Source organism: Dermacentor albipictus, chromosome 9, assembly GCF_038994185.2.
Source record: "Dermacentor albipictus isolate Rhodes 1998 colony chromosome 9, USDA_Dalb.pri_finalv2, whole genome shotgun sequence".
NCBI classification, from domain to species: Eukaryota; Metazoa; Arthropoda; class Arachnida; order Ixodida; family Ixodidae; genus Dermacentor; species Dermacentor albipictus.
Window position 1 is genome coordinate 59,361,994 of NC_091829.1, and position 15,427 is coordinate 59,377,420.

The 15,427-nt window shown below is 48.1% G+C and overlaps 2 non-coding genes across 2 annotated transcripts; both read left to right on the forward strand.

The window, feature by feature from the left end:
- Positions 1 to 2,726: 2,726 nt before the first annotated feature.
- On the forward strand, positions 2,727 to 2,889 carry LOC135921412 (U1 spliceosomal RNA). Its single transcript, XR_010570541.2, has one exon. It is a non-coding gene; the product is annotated as a U1 spliceosomal RNA (small nuclear RNA).
- A 3,379-nt stretch (positions 2,890 to 6,268) lies between these two features.
- Positions 6,269 to 6,431, forward strand: LOC135921411 (U1 spliceosomal RNA). The gene has a single exon (XR_010570540.2). It is a non-coding gene; the product is annotated as a U1 spliceosomal RNA (small nuclear RNA).
- The last annotated feature ends 8,996 nt before the right edge of the window (positions 6,432 to 15,427 follow it).

A 15,427-nucleotide genomic window follows, 5' to 3' on the forward strand; every position in this document is an offset into this window, starting at 1 on the left:
GAAGGTGCGAGCGCCTCGGAGCACGCGGAGCTGGAGCACGGCGCTCTGAGTAAACCCGGCGATTGTATTCGAAGCGCGTGATAGCAGCCAGCTTAACGTAAACCCCACGGCGACAAACCTCTTGAGGGTTCGAAAGTGACCAGTTCAATGTGTCACAAGTATATCAACGCGTTTTTTGCGAAGCATTGAAAAGTCGGTTAGTGTGAATATAATGTTGCGTGGTGAGAGCTACAAATGAAGCTGAGGCGGAGAACTATTTCGGATGTTGTTTGACTGTCTTTATCAATTTCAATCAATTCAATTCATTTATCAATTTCAACTAATCAATTTTAAAATTTTGGTCGACGTCGAATAGGTCTAGCACTTACCTGGTGCTGGGTCGGCCGTGATCACGGAGGCCGCGGCCCCGTGCGGAGGCCTCTCCATTGCACTGTGGTTGACTGAGTGAGTGAGTGAGTGAGTGAGTGAGTGAGTGAGTGAGTGAGTGAGTGAGTGAGTGAGTGAGTGAGTGAGTGAGTGAGTGAGTGAGTGAGTGAGTGAGTGAGTGAGTGAGTGAGTGAGTGTTTGAGTGAGTGAGTGAGTGAGTGAGTGTTTGAGTGAGTGTTTGAGTGAGTGAGTGAGTGAGTGAGTGAGTGAGTGAGTGAGTGAGTGAGTGAGTGAGTGAGTGAGTGAGTGAGTGAGTGAGTGAGTGTTTGAGTGAGTGAGTGAGTGAGTGAGTGAGTGAGTGAGTGAGTGAGTGAGTGAGTGAGTGAGTGAGTGAGTGAGTGAGTGAGTGAGTGAGTGTTTGAGTGAGTGAGTGAGTGAGTGAGTGAGTGAGTGAGTGAGTGAGTGAGTGAGTGAGTGAGTGAGTGAGTGAGTGAGTGAGTGAGTGAGTGAGTGAGTGAGTGAGTGTTTGAGTGAGTGTTTGAGTGAGTGAGTGAGTGAGTGAGTGAGTGAGTGAGTGAGTGAGTGAGTGAGTGAGTGAGTGAGTGAGTGAGTGAGTGAGTGAGTGAGTGAGTGAGTGAGTGAGTGAGTGAGTGAGTGAGTGAGTGAGTGAGTGAGTGAAGAAACTTTATTGCAGGTCCGGCGAGGACCCGAACTCGTCGCTCACCCGGCTAGTCCCACGTCGGGACCGGCAGGTCTATAGCCCACCGGCCCGCCCGGTCGCGGGCATGCCGGACAGCCAGGATTTGTTTTTCTAGAGCGGACCTACGCAGAAGCGAGTCCCACTCCTCCTTGATGAACTTGGGGTATGTCGACCCGCACTCCCAGAGCATGTGCGCTAGAGTGGAGGTCTGCCCGCAGGAGGGGCAGGCGTCGTCGCGATACAGGTCCGGGTAAGCCTCGTGGAGAACGGACAGAAACGGATACGTGCTGGTCTGCAGAAGCCTAAGCGAAACGGCTAGCGCCCAATTCAATTCGGGGTGAGGGGGTGGAAAGACCCTTCTAGACTTGTAGAATTTAATAATCTCGTTGTGAGTAGCGGGAGCGTCCGTGTGGCCGCAGGGAGGAAGGGAGTCGGTGCTTCTTGCAGAGGGAGGAGAAAGCGCGGTCGGTGAGGTCACGCGCAGCCTCGTGAGCAGACTCATTGAGGTTCGGGGGAGCACCCTCGACCGACCCTACGTGAGTGGGAAACCTGTGGATTGAATGGTGCGTGAGAGCATATCGACTCGAGCTGCTAAGAAGACGAGCAGCTTGCTTGGCGATGCAAGCCTTCTGAAAAGCCCTAACTGCCGTTTTGGAATCGCTATATATCTCCGACCCACGACCGTCTAGCAGGGCGAGGGTGATGGCGGCTTGCTCGGCGACTCCGGGGTCTGAAGTGCGAATGGAGGCGCTATTGGAAATCTTGCCGCTGGAGTCGACCACACCGATGGCAAAGGTCTTCCCATCGCTGTACTCCGCGTGTGTGTTCCCTGACTTAGAGTAGCTAAAAGAAAACTCAGTGCCCTTCCACTGTGAAGGAGGAGGACCAGCGAAGCTGTGAATGTAGGCCCTTTAATGGCGAACTGAAAATCAAATTTCAGATGTTATTAAGTGAAGGAGAACAAACGGCGCGCAGCATGTTCATTATCCTAGTCAGTTTTGGCACATACAACAGCAATTGTTTTTACTTCAACTAGGTCAGCCGACTGCTCAATAACGTCGCATTCATCTGCGCATGAACTTTAAGCTTCTTCCGGTGTGTGACAGCGCAGGATGGAATTCTCATCTTGCGCTCAGGGCTGCGATTTCTCATTCAGTAAAACAAGACGCGGCGTTAAGTAAAATTAATTCGTATTTGAGGGTTAGCGTGCTAGCTGAAATCAGGACATCATGATGAGGCACAATGTCGTGAGGATCCAGATAAATTTAAAACCATCTGAGGTTCCAACTATAATTGCAGGTTTTTCTTTTTCCTTTTTTTTCTTTTTTCTTTTTTTCTTTTTGCATTTTTACGATACACAGAAATGCGGTCGCCACGGCTGAGATCGAGCTGGATAGCTGGATAGCATGGCAGATGAAAACAGCGCGCTGACTCTCTCACACATTTGCTCGCATAAGTTCTCATTTGCAGCGCAGTCTGCAAAGCCTTACTCTAGTTCAATTTAAAGGTTTGTCAGCACGATGATCTTCTGTCATGGGCAACACCTTAAATATCTTTTGCGACTTTGTCGCCTTCCCAGATTTCATTTCAATTGACTTGTCGACCTGCACCACATGCCGACGTTTCAGACATGGCGCCATTTTCCAACGCTGGCCTCCGCATACTTACCTGGTGCTGGGTCGGCGGTGATCACAGAGGCCGCGGCCCCGTGCGGAGGCCACTCCATTGCACTGCGGTTGGCTGAAGTACGCCACTTCCCCAAGGCGGGGTAGCTGGAGCATGCAATTTTTGGTAGTGGGGCTAGGCGTGCGCGCCAGCCCCCATTGTGAGAATCAAAAGCAAGACATGGTGTAGCGTTAACCACGAGTGTTCCCTGACTTAGAGTAGTTAAAAAATATCAGTGCCCTTCCACTGTGAAGAAGGATGACCAGCGAAGTGGTGTATGTGGGCCCTTTAATGGCGAACTGCACCCCTGCCGCGGGTCGGCCCACGTATGGGGAGTGTTTCACCTCCGCCGCGAGTCGGGCCCGTATATCACTATCTCCGGGATCGGCCTACGTATGGGAAGTTTTTTTTGTGCTTACCACAACGACACGAAAATTAAGTACGCAGCTTCGCTGTAAAAGGCCTTTAAAACGTTTACTCATTCCTGCGTAGGTTGAAATTATTCGCGTGCGCTTTGTCTTTATTAGCCTAAGACGTTTCGATGGCCTACGACTTGGCTTGCACCGCTATTTCGCACACCTACAAAGAGCGGACCAGAGAGAAGAGAGATTCGCCGCGCCTCGCATGCACCCTGCTCTTTAGGAGTCGTCACAATACGTGGCCTTCCCATAGTGCACTGCGACAACACAAATCAGTTGCTTGGCGGGCCCTGCTTCGTATGCTAGAGTCATGCTGCCGTCGTCGTTACCCGCCGTGGTTGCTTAGAGGCTATGGTGTTCGGCTGCTAAGCATGAGGTCGCGGGATCGAATCCCGCCCATGGCGGCCGCATATCGATAGGGGCGGATACGCCCGTGTACTTAGATTTAGGTGCACGTTAAAGGGACACTAAAGGGAAACAATAAATCAGTTTAGACTAACGAAGCATTGTTTGAGAACCCTGCAGGCATGCATTTCAAAAAAATAGTTTGATTATTAGATGAGAAATTGAAGGTCCAAGTATCAGTATTCGAATTTCGCGCCAGACCCCCAGCGCCGTTACGTCAGCGTGACGTCAGAGATTCCAAAGTATGTTTTCGCATTTGGGCCGCGTTGGCTGAATAAAGGTTCCCGAAACTTGCCATGTTTAATATCTGGTTCCTTTAGAACACAATGTAGTCAATCTGTACCGCTGTGTATAATTAGTAGGCCCTAGAACATGCCATCAAAATCCAAGACGTCACAGGCCCCAGGTGCGGGAACTTTAGTAGGCGTCGCCAGCCGTATTTCGTTCTTGCGCTTTTTCTAGCTTACCAAACGTCTTATTGTTGCAAGAGTGGTGTTTTTGGTGTTGTAGAACGGTAATTTACTGATGAAGAGGGAATCATTTTTCACTTTAGTGTCCCTTTAAAGAACACCAGGTGGTCCAAATGTCTGGAGTCCCTCACTAAAGCGTACGTCATAATCAGATCGTAGTTTTGGTACAGCGACAGCGACAGCGCTAAAGCAACGGAAACAGGTAAAGGGAGAGGGGCTGAAAGAGTGTGGCGACGGCGCCAGTGCACGTGGTCTGCGCTTCTGTGGCTATGACGTCGCGCGCGTCTGACGTGCCGGGGCGGCTGCAGCAGCGGTTGCGGCAGGTGCGTGGCAGGTGCGGTGACCGCGGCGGTGCTTGTGTCGGCGTATTGTGGTGCCGTATGAAAAAAAAGTCGCAGCTTCGCCCCAAAAGCCCTGGCATCCATTGCGACAGCAAATGAGTAGACAGCTATACCAAGTAAGGATAGTAGCCCTATGGGCGTTATAAATCCGTAAACATTCATTTACTAATTAAATTAGCAAAAATGGTGTCACGCGCGCGCAAGGAAACATGAACACATCTCACTCGATGACCGCGCACACTCGCTGTCAAAACGCTGCAGTGAGAAAGCGCGGCTGCGGCAGCGAGCGAATTGACCTCCGTGCTGCCTCTCGCTTCAACGCGAACTTAGAGGCAAAAAACTCGGCGCACACGAAGCTATCAGTAGTCGGCGCACTCCGCTCCCATCGTAGACCGCTTTCAAGGCAGGGATCGCGCGGCCGCGCCTAAGCAGCCCCCGCCGGAGTAGAACTCCCTCGCCCTTCCTCCGCCCCCCAATCGGAACCTTCCACGCGATGGAGGAAGGCGCTGCCGCCCCGCTTTCCTTCCTTGCGCACGCGCGATTGAGCCATCATCGGTGGCTCACCCTCGTACGCCTTCACTCGCACATCCAGCGCGCTGCAACGATTTTATCGCCCTTGAACTTTATACGGAACCTCACGACGACGCCGACGGCGACGGCAGAGGTGAGCCAGGAGTGTTCGTATAATTGCTATCATAATCAAAATGAAGGCCCTGTCAGGAGGCATTGTCGCCTCCTTTTGCCGCGCCTCGTGGACATCCTGTACCACCTATGTATGTCCAAATAAACTGAATTGAATTGAATTGAATGTGCGGTGACCGCCGAGGCGCTTGTGTCGGCGCAGTGTGCTTATGTATGAAAAAAAATATTAGATGATTTCATAATGTGTGCAGCCCATGTATTCGGCCCACGTATGCAGCCTAAACAGCCTCGCTGGTGATCCGTCTTCATATGAATGCTGCGGCCTCACAAATTTTTTTGCCTTGAACACGAAGCTCTTGCAAGAAATTCGAACTTCATACTATCTTCCTTTTTCAATTGATCAGCTGAACCTTTAAAGCTTCAAATATTTTTCGGCTATACACTATTTTATTTGCGCCTTCTGGATTTGCCTGCGTTGGGAGAAAAAAAAATTCAAGCATTGCACTTTGCCTCGATTGTACCGGGGCCAAAAGCACTCAAAGTATTCGAATATGTAAAACTTGGCTATTTTTGGCAGTCACACTACTTCATTGTCTTGCCGACTGCAATATACAAAGCGCCTTTGAAAAAATATGTCACTTGGTGCCTCCTTGCGCAGCTGGGCAAGAAAAATGTATTTTCGTAGAAACGATCGACAACTTTTCGGAAGAAATAAAATAAACGTGGAGAATAAGTTCGTAACTTCAGCAAACACGTGGAAATATTTTTGATCCGTAACGTTAAAAAAAATTCTGGCTGACTTGCCGTGCAGTGACCCTGCTGCAAAGTGTCTACTACTGTGTCCCGGGCGTACTTCCGAAAGCACCCGCTAGGTGGCTTATCATTGGCGCCTAGCTCTAGTAATGATTTAAGGGCATTAGCCTCTATAGGCGGTGCTCTAGGTGTCTACCAACTGCGCCGTGGCCACGAGCTCGGCAGCGCATCGCCACAGCCACTTAGCGGGTAGCATGATAGATAAAGCCAGCACGCCCACTTTCTCGCGTTTGCTCGCATTTATTCTCACCTGCACTCCAAACTGCAAAAAGTCACTCAAGTTTACTTTATAGGTTTGTGAACACGAAGCCTTTCCGTCACCTGAAATCCCTTTAAAGAACTTTCTAGACTTTGCTGCCTTCCCAGATTAACTTGCAAGTGACTTGTCTACTTGCACCACATGTCATCGTTTCAGGCATGGCACCGTTTTCTGACGCCGGTATCCACATACTTACCTGGTGCTGGGTCGGCGGTGATCACGGAGGCCGCGGCCCCGTGCGGAGGCTATTCCATTGCACTGCGGTTGGCAGAAGCACGCCACTTCCCCAAGTCGGGGTAGCTGGGGCATGCAATTTTTGGTAGTGGGGCTAGGCGTTCGCGCCAGCCCCCATTACGAAAATCAAAAGCAAGACATAGTGAGGCCTATAGGGTGGTTCAATGAAATATGCATTTGTTTTGCACATATTTAGTATCATATTGTGCCTTACGAGAGCTTTTTTTTTTCTTTTGTTATTTTCCTTTTTTGTTACGAACTTGACGCGGCGACGGCAGGGTCACAAGTTTTCTTTAGTGTTCTTTTTCTTTACAGCGAAGGTGTTAAGGGCTAGTTCCTCCAGGATCGTGTCCTTATGCAGACACAAAACTCCCCATACGCGAGCCAATCCCGAAGACAGTGCTGGACCGACCCGCCGCGGAGGTGAAGCATGCGTCAAGCACTTCCCATACGTGGGCCGATCCCGAAGATAGTGCAGTGCCATGCCGACCCGCGGCGGATGTGCAGTTCGCCATTAAGGGGACCACATACTCAGTTCCACTGGTCATCCTTCCCAGAGTGGAAGGAAGGACACTGAGTTTTTTTTTTCCGAACGCTACCAATGATCTACTATTACACTATCATAACGATTCCATGTGTTAACTTTTTTATTTTCCTATGCTTATACCCAACCAGAAAAATGTCCGTCCGTCCATCCGTCCAGTAAGACGATCGCTTTCACGATACAGCCCGCAGCAGCGAGCGACTTCGCCCTGATTTACCTTCATGCTGCCGGTCGCTTCTACCCGAACGAGGTGCCGAAAACACATTGCTCACGAAGCCCTCAGCGCAAGCCGCACCCTGCAACCTTCTCGCCGATCACTTTCAACATGTGGGCCCGCGCGTCTCTCTTCGACGCGAACGCGGCGAAAACACAGCGCGCGAAGCTATCAGCAGTCGACACTCTCTGCTCGCATCGCAGATCGCTTTCAAGATACGGTCCGCGCGGCCGTCCCATACACGCTGCCGACGCCGGTGTGCGTTTGATGACGGCATGGTGGTTCGACGCGGATGGATAAGGCGCTAAAAAAGCGATAACGGCTTATAATGGTCGGAGCGTCATCAGCGCATCTGGCTCCGCCACCTGCAGTACTTTGCTTGCGCTATCAATACCTTGCGCCGCCGTCCGCACCAGTTCGTGTCGCCGCAGCGCTGTCAGTTGTACTCGAGGGATAAAGTTTCATAACATTGATAATGACACCGGGCTGGGTGGAGATCAGCAAGTGGCACAGTGCTTAATACTCAGACAACTACCACAGGAGTTGCTGCGCGAATTCTTTTTATTTTTTTACAAAGCTACCAATGAATGCGGCTCACACATATTATGCCTGCCACGCTGCGTTCCCTGGTTTGAATCCCGGTCAGAAGTATTTTTTTTTCCAACGCTAGCAATCATCTGCTATTGCACTAGTATAACGATTACATGTGTTGACCAATTATACATTTATTTATTATTACTAGATAGCTCATTGGTCGAAAAATTTACTGTGGGCGTCATGGCATCAAAATTCAAGCGCCTGCGCCAGTATTTCTTTATCAATAAAAAAAAGAGTTCGATTATCTCTGTTCGCGTTGAACGGCGACACCCTTCCAAATAATTAATGTGGCCACACAGCTGTCTGCGTGTGGTGTTCCCAGGTCTGTTCTTTGCCGAGCAATGTCACGTGTCTTATGACGTCTTGAGGAGTATAAGTGCGCCTGCAAGAACTGGAAACAAATCTGTTGTTGAAAGTTAATGCTGTGTGTCTAATTTGCCTTACCGTGTCCCTCTCATAGTGCCTTAGCTGCAAGAAAGTAGAAGGCGTCATATATGCAAGCCCATACAGCTGCCTCGTCGAATAATGTGCTATAATAAAGAAAGCAGTTCAGTCAATGAACCTGCGTATGTCTCTTAATGGTTTTCATAGGCTTGGCACGACCGTTCTGACGTGCCAATAACCACGCAGAACCAGTGGCGTTGTCTAGGTGACTGAAAAAGAGGATAAGAGAAAAAACAAGTATAGAGAAATCAAGTAATAGGAGGTAACAAAGCATTCGAGTGAGAATGTCAAAATAATTTAATTAATATCTCGTGAGCGCGCAGGCTTTCCCCTTCACCATCTTTAGCGCGTGCTAAAGTGATTGTCAACTTTTTTTTGAAGATATAAGGACTCACGGGACGGACAGATTTTGCTGGAGTACTCGCCAAAGAATGCTTACGCATTAAAGATTCGTTAGGAATACGTCGTACTTACCACGTTCACCCCATGGCAAAGCGTGCTTCCTGAGCTCATTCGACACCCGTGCTGCCTATTCGAGGAGCGAAGTGTAAATGACGATGGTCCGCAGGATACCAACGTCAGTTGCTATATATATATATATATATATATATATATATATATATATATATATATATATATATATATATATATATATATATATATGTGTGTGTGTGTGTGTGTGTGTGTGTGTGTGTGTGTGTGTGTGTGTGTGTGTGTGTGTGTGTGTGTATGTTAGGCTGACCGCCAAAGCCAGCTTCTTTTACCTTGAACACGAAACTTTTTGCAAGTTGGAACTTCACACGTATTCTTTTCATGTGATCAGCTGAATCTTCAGAGCTTTAAATATTTTTCGGCTATACTGTATGTCAGCTAGGCTAACATTCTATCTATAATTTGTTTTCTGGATTTTCCTGCGTTGCGAGAAAAAAATCAACCTTTGCGGTTTTAGTCGGTTTTGCCGGTGCCAAAAGCACTCGAAGTATTCAAATATTTTTAAATACGGACTATTTTGCCGGCCACACCTCTTTATTGTCTTGAAATACACACCATTTGAACGACTGCATTATACGATGTGTCTGTGAAAAAAAGGTTGGTTGGCGACTTCCAGTGCAGCTGGGCGATAATAACTTTGCGCAGTAATGGAAGAAAATTTTGGGGAAGTAAAATAAATGTGGAGAATTAGTGTTGAACTTCAACAAACATGCGGAATTTGTTCAACTATATATGTGACGTTCAAAAAAAAACGCTGGTTTATTTGATGCGGAATGATCCGCCTGGCAAAGTGTGTGCTACTGCATCCCGAGCGTACTTTCTAAAGCGCCCGCTAGGTGGCTATCTGCGTGCTCTACGCATATAGTAACTGCCGTGACCACGAGCTGGGCAGCGCATCGCCACAGCCACTAAGCGGGTAGCATGACAGATAAATCCAGCAGGCTCACATTTTGGTATTTGCTGGCATTTATTCTCACCTGCACTTCAAACTGCAAAAAGTTACACAAATTTATTTTATAGATTTCTGAACACGAAGCACTTCTGTCAAAAAAATCGCCTTGAAGATCTGTCGAGACTTTGCTGCCTTCCCAGAATAACTTGCAAGTGACTCGTCTACCTGTACCCCATGTCATCGTTTCACGCATGGCACCGTTTTCTGACGCTCGTCTCCGCATACTTACCTGGTGCTGGGTCGGCGGTGATCACCGAGGCCTCGGCCCCGTGCAGAGGCCACTCCATTGCACTGCGGTTGGCTGAAGCCAAGGAGGATATATAAAAATTGCTGGAGTGGAGAAGGCGCGCTCCGACCGAAGCCTCCGTCCGCCATCTTACCAGAGGCAGAAAGCGCGCTCGGCTCCGGCGGCACCGGCTCGCGCTGCTGTTTTCGTGAGTTGGTCTGCAGTGCAAGTTATGTGAGGGGCATGTAAACACCATCGATTTGATTATGGTTGCCTCTTGCGTTGCCTACGGATGTGCGAACAGGCTGAAGAAGGGTTGTGGCCTCACGTTTCACCTGTAAGTACACGAGGACACGTTCATTGAGACACTACGCTCGCGTTGCCGATGGATGTCAACTTATAAGTTGTGTGCGTGTGTGTGCAACGACTAGTAGTCCTGGAATTGCCGACAGGTTTCCAAAAGATCCGGAGCTGCGGAGCCTATGTGAGCGGGCTGTTCGCCGTGAAAGGTGGCATGCGAAAGATGGAGATCGCCTTTGCTGTGTGCATTTCGCGCCGGAGTGCCACTGGAAGCTATTTTTTTTCAGAGGCCCTGCCTACATGCAAGGGCTAAGAGACCCTGCGGGGCGTCCAGTAATAGAAGGGCTGAAGAAAACTGGGTTCGTTGGATTTTTGGTGTGCATAACCAGCACAAAAAAATTGTTTGATGAGCTTGTTCGCAAGGATCAGCTGAAATACTTGCTGACCCACAAGCTTAGCCAGGATCACGCCGAAAACTTCTTCGGGTCCATACGTGCACGAGGTGGTCATAACAACAACCCAACCGCTGCGCAGTTCAAGGCTGCATACAAGCGTCTGTTGGTTCAGACAGAAGTGATTTCATCAATCTCTGGAAACTGCTCCCAAAACATAGTCTCAATTCTAAATCTAACAACTACAGGAGCTTTGGTAGGTGAAAGCAGCATGCTTACTGATATGCGCAGGTCATCAATCCTGCAGGCCGACGACCACAACTATACCCATCGCATTGACTGCCCAGAAAGCTTGTCAGCTTTTGTCGGTGCTGTAGTGCCGTACATTACAGGTTTCGTCGTTCAGAAAGTTCGTTCAACGGTAACATGTGAACTGTGCATCGCAGCCCTGCCCTCGGATAAACTGGCACCTTTAATTAGGCAAAAGAGCCGAGGTGGACTCATTTCACCGTCACAAGACGTCGTTGGCCTGTGTGAAGCAGTTGAAAAGGGGCTGCGATGGCTACAGGCAGAATATGATACTATTGAAATGGTGACGGTAAGATCAAAACACCTCATCCTTGAAGTCCTGGGCACCTGCACAGAGAAAAACTGGTTCCAGAAACTGGAGGACCACATCCTTGATCTTGATCCACTTGATAACCATATTTATATTTTGTGCAAAAAAAATCGCTGAAATATATATAAAAGTGAGAATACACCACATGACGAAAGAACGAAACCGTGAACTGATCAAAAACAAAGTGAGACCACTTTTGTCGAGGGTGATTATTTTCAATCACCAGTAGGGTGTTTGTCATGGTGTTCTTGACGGTATGTGAGATTTTCTCCCTAATATCTGCTCATTTGAACTGCCTTCTGTATATCAGTTGGCTGCTGGTTGATGGTAAATAATTGACTACAACTAGAACCACACATTTGCATTCCTTTCTAAATGGGAGCAGCTGCATTACGCTTTTATCCTTAATATTTCTACAGTTACACTGCCTTCTACATGCCACTTTTCTGCTAGCTGATGGAAAATAACTGTATATGACTAGAACCACTCGTTTTCGTTGCTCTGTAAATGCGAATAACGTCATCCACAGCGCGGAAAAGCACGAGCGCGGCAGTGCTAATTAAGCTTTTCTGCTTAATATTTGAGCTGGCAAACTGCCTTGTACATGCCAGTTTCCCTCTGGTTGACGAAAAATAGACGTTAATTACTAGAATTAACCGCTCGTTAGCGTTGCTTTGTAAACGCGAAAAAGCGCGGCTGCGCTATGCTTTTCTCCCTAATATTTCCGCAGTTAAATAGCCTTCTTCACGCCAGTTGGCTGCTACAGTTGATGGGAGATAACCGTTTACAACCAGAAGCACTTGTTTTCATTGGTTTCCGAATGCGAGCGCCTTCATGAGCAGCGCGAAAAAGTAGAAGCGCGGACAGGCGCGGCTGCGCCGCTGCCTTTTGCCACTGGTAAGATGGCCGCCGGCCGTTCGGCGCGGCTTCACCCTTGCCCATAGGCGCGTATAGGCGGCTTCCACTCCAGCAATTTTTATATATCCTCCTTGGCTGAAGCACGCCACTTCCTCAAGTCGGGGTAGCTGGAGCATGCAATTTTTGGTAGTGGGGCTAGGCGTACGCGCCAGCCTCCATTGTGAAAATCAAAAGATATTGTGCATCTGCCACACGTAAAATTGAACAGGGCTCGGGCAGTCACGCTACGTTTACTGCAAACCGGGACGTACCCCACTCCGTATTTCATAAGTAAAATTCACCCCGAAAGAGAAAGTAGGAAAGAATGTAACTTGTGCGATGGCATCATTGACATCAGACACATGCTGGCGGGCTGTCCCGCGACTCTCGCCGACCCCGAAGAAGAATGGCTTTACTGGCTCAAGATGATATCAAGCTCTTCATATCAAGATCAGCTACGGGCTGTCCAGAAGGTCCACGATGACGCCATAAGGCTCGGCCTGGCGGTGCCGACGTGGACGCGGCCCGCCTCGGTCTGAAAAGACCGGGCTTCAGGACACTAATAAAGTTTTGTGAATGAATGAATGAGGGTATACTATGTGATGGATCGGAGACGATTTAGAGCTCCTGTGTTGTCAATACCATCTGGTGGTACAGAGCTGCCGAAGAGCGAAGTTGGGAGCATAGACGTAACCTTCACATTTCCAAAGTACTTTTGCATGGTATTGCTCTATATTATCGTAACAATCGTTTGCGCTTGACGTTAGGAGCCCACACTCACTTGTGTGTAGCGAATGAAGCCCACTTTAATTAGTGTAAAGGACTTAGTAAAATTTACATGACCGATAATCTTTGTGTGGCCTTGCTTTATATGATTATCAGATTCATTTGCATGAAAAAAAAATTGACCCGCCATGCCGGCCCTGCGAAAGTTTGTCTAGCGAAGCTGTTGAAAACCACCGCCACAACTGCTATGGAGGGTATGCGATGCTTTACTGCTTTTGAGTAATGGTAGTAACGATAATTTACAGTAAGAGTACCAATGTGAGTAATTGTAATTTTGGCAGCGCGCCGCCGCTGGTCGTGTAGCAGTTTCGTTCTCCCTTTGCCGCTTCTCGCACACACGCTGCTGCTCGGGAGTCCCCAGCTATGCGTCAGGTATACCCATAGCGTTGCTACAACATAACAATTGCTAGGCTGGTTCTATTATATACGAAAGGCTAGGTACGTCACTCCCACGTCACAAGCTGCCGTCGCCGCGGCAGCTTGCGCAAGAGTAATCTTTACCGGGAAACGTTAAGCGGAGAGCGCCACGTGCTTCGCATTGTTATCAGGAGCGCCAGGATATCCAAAGGACCAGCCTAGCAACTCATTTCAGCGTCGTTACAACACCGCTATGGGTAGGAAACGCATACTTGGGACTTCCAAGGAGGAGCGTGAATACGAGGAGCGTCAACGGGAAAAAAGAAACGGCAGTACAGCCAGCGGCGGCCTGCTGTTAAAATTACCATTACTCAAAATTACCATTACTACCATTACTCTAAAGCAATAAAACACTGCATACCCCTCTCAGCAGTTGTGGTGGTGGTTATCAACAGCTTCGCTGGATAGTCACTTTCACAAGGTTGGGATATGGCGAGTCAATTTTGTCACCACCCAGCATATTCTCGGCCCGCCCTTTAGTGTGGTATGCGCCTTTCTTAAGGGTCCTCGTCAGTGCGGCAGGATGGACGGACACGGCAGGCCCAATTTCGAGCTCGTAACTGCTGTCGCAGTTAAAAGACACCTCGGGTTTCGTCTGCGATGGGCCGGCCCATCGGCGAGGCAGCATTTGTAGCCCACGCGGATTTAAAAGAAATTATGGATCTGAAGAAAACTTTATCAATTTATTAATGTAGATCATGGCTACAATTACGTTGATTACATCGCCCGCAAAAACAAAATTACGCTTAAAGGTTCCGCATTAGTTGTTTTGCACACACACAGAAGTTTCCTTTCCCAAGTGCACTGCACCCGGGCGCAACATTTCACCCAAAATTAGAACAGTGCCATTTTGCCCGACAGACAGCATGCCGCCAGACGTTGTGGCCGTGAATTGCAGCACCTACCACACTTCACGTAAAATTGACTTTATTTTCGAGCTAACACAGCAGGGGGAAGGGTAACTTATGTAAGAGCCACCACGCTGGTGTCCGCAGCAAGATGATGGTCAAACACTCCACGTGACACATTCGTGCTTTACGTGACATATTATGAAAAATGTCCCAGTAAGCAAGACTAATTAATGTCGCACGTACGGCTATGCTGAAAAACTGCGTTAAGAGAAAGCTTTAGCTCGGCAGCTCCTATACCAAACCCGTGGGAACGGAGAAATCATATTTCTCAGTGACCAGCACACCTAATTTGATGAGGTTTATAGCATTCATAAAGGAGAAATTTGAAATCGGGTGACTGCAGAAGTATCACTTCTATTTTGGCCGTCTATTCCCTTTTTAACCGAAACTGTTGGAATTTGCAATATTTCAAGAAATGATACTGTCAAGCTTACTTCTAACTCAGGAATGATAAACGATATCACAGCTCCGTAAACTGGAATTAATAAGACATCTAAAGCGAACAAAGCTGGTGCGATATACCCGAACTGAAATATGCCAGTAATTTGTGTTTGCAATTTGTGCAAAATCTGTGTAAAGGTTGTAACAAATTCACGTCACCTGTACATTCGTATATCTAATGTGTCCGCTTTAGATGCGCTGATCAATGTAGTTTGCTAAACTGCGATATTTGTTTTTGGTGTATAGTTAACGAATTTGTGAACTTCGTGATTCACTCATTTTTTTAACTCAGCAATTTTCTGGAATTTGCGAAAAATAATCCAGGCCCTCAATCGAAATTCACTGAAGTCGCTAGAGTTTAAGTTGCTCTCTCAAATGCAACAAACGTCATTGACGTCGGTCCCGGGGTTGCGTCATAAAAGCATTTCTGCGTTTTACGCCTAATTCAATAGGAGGCGCCGGAGCTGGCCCCGAGCTAAAGCTTCCTTTTAAAGGCACATAGTAGATTCACTTACAAATGTATTGCTGAGGCAGCATTCCTCGAGAGCGCACGTATATCACAGAATCACAACATCACGGCAACGAGAACCACTCGCGTATCAGTTACTCTGAAGCAATTCGCGTAATTCTCAGACAAGCCTGACTAGCACTCCTTATACACTTCAATGCATGGAAAAGATGGAATGAGTCAGTTTCACACAATGTGACTGAGACAATATGTTTATCCACCCGCAGTTCATCTGTTGCTAGGTGACTACGGTGACCTATCTTGAAACCAATTTTTCACAGATGTGCCCAATGGTGATTAATTGCATGAAGTACCATAATGCCACGGTCTCTTTGTGGTAGATGACGAAAACGACGGTCGTGGTTGCCGTCTC